Below are 1,921 nucleotides of genomic sequence, written 5' to 3'. Positions count from 1 at the left end.
GAATTGTAAAAACGGAATAAACCAGACTATGGCAAAATGACAATAATGTTAATGCTAATGATGGTAATTATGATACTGAAAATGATAACAATAATGACAATGAGATGCTAACAGTAACAATAATAGTAGTAATAATGATAACAATTAGAATTATAATAATGATAGTGAGAATAATAATAGTAATGATAAAAAGAGTAATGATAATGATAGTATTAATGATAACAATGATAAAAAATAATAATAATAAGGCTAATAATCTTTATAATGACAATAGCATTAATAACAATAATCATTATAATGATAATGATAATAATAATAGCAATAATGATAATGATAATGATAATATTGATAATATTAATGATGATAGTAATAATAATAATGATACTAATAAAAATGATAATAATAGTAAGAATGGCAATGACAATAACAACAATTATGATAACAATAATTATACTAACAATAATGATACTCATAATGATAATAATAGCAATAACAATGATAATAATAATAATAATAATAATAATAATAATAATAATAATAATAATAATGAAAATAATAATAATAATAATAATAACGATAATGATAACAATAGTAATTAATGATTATAGTAATAATGGTAAAAATAATGATAATAACAATGATAATAACAACGAAAATAAATATGATGATAACAGTGATGTTGACAATATTAATAATGATGTTTATGTTTGTGTTTGTGTGTGTGTGTGTGTGTGTGCATGTATGCATATATATATATATATATATATATATATATATATATATATATATGTATATATATACATATATGTATATATATATTTATATATATACTTATATATGTATATATATATATATATATATATATATATGTTTGTGTGTGTGTGTGGGTGTGTGTGTGTGTGTGTGGGTCTGTGTGTGTGTGTGTGGGTGTGTGTGTGTGTGTGTGGGTCTGTGTGTGTGTGTGTGTGTGTGTGTGTGTGTGTGTGTGTGTGTGTGTGTGTGTGTGTGTGTGTGTGTGTGTGCATTCCTTGTGTGCAGAAGCACGCCTGTTGCCTTTACTATCATCATCATTACTATCAATTTCTATCATCATTACTTCCACTGAAGGAGAAGGTTATGCAATGCTAGCAATGTATTAGTTCCCTTGTATCTTGGTTTGTTAGTAGGATGAAGCAAAAGTTACCGATGAAATGTTATAATATATCTTGGTGGTTCGTTTGTGTTTAACATTAACTTTGCGGATGGACTTAAATCATCTTCCAGTTGAAATTATGGGCATAAAGTGATCAAGGAACCGCTACCCGTAATCCTAGGCTTGTCAAGCCTTCAAAATGTTATAGAATTTCAGTTCCCGAATCTGTGACGCTGTAATATGATTATGTTTAGTGTCAATGAATATCAATTTTCGCTGAATTGGTCAGAGAGTTCATTTTAGTTACATAGTCTGTGTTATGGAAATGAACGTTATTTCAGAAAAAAATCGCTTATACAGATTTGCTCTTCATTCTAAAAATGAACAGTGTCTCTAACAGTGTTAATTTCGGCTATATTCGATTCCCTCAAGTATCTCTCTCTACACAGGGATTAGTTATACTTATCCTTTATCATCACAATACCCACCCAATAATACTGCATATCTATGAAACCAATGAACTCGAGAACAGGATTAGAGGCGCGTCACTGGGGTTGCAAGTAGAAAAAAAATAAAAATAATTAATTTACAAGATAGTCAAAACGCCTTCAGATTTATGATATTGTTCCTATAAACAGACCTTAGTTTGCAAATGCTAACCAGTAACCGTTCACCCAAGAATCCTATTTGGCCATATCGTAATTATTAACGTCCGTGTATAATCTTCATTCTTCTTATAACACTTCTCGGCGAAGAGAAAACATTAGCTTGCATCGAGTAACCGGTCAT

Source organism: Penaeus chinensis, chromosome 20 (genome assembly GCF_019202785.1).
Source record: "Penaeus chinensis breed Huanghai No. 1 chromosome 20, ASM1920278v2, whole genome shotgun sequence".
In the NCBI taxonomy this organism is placed as follows: Eukaryota; Metazoa; Arthropoda; class Malacostraca; order Decapoda; family Penaeidae; genus Penaeus; species Penaeus chinensis.
This window is presented reverse-complemented; position numbering follows the sequence as displayed.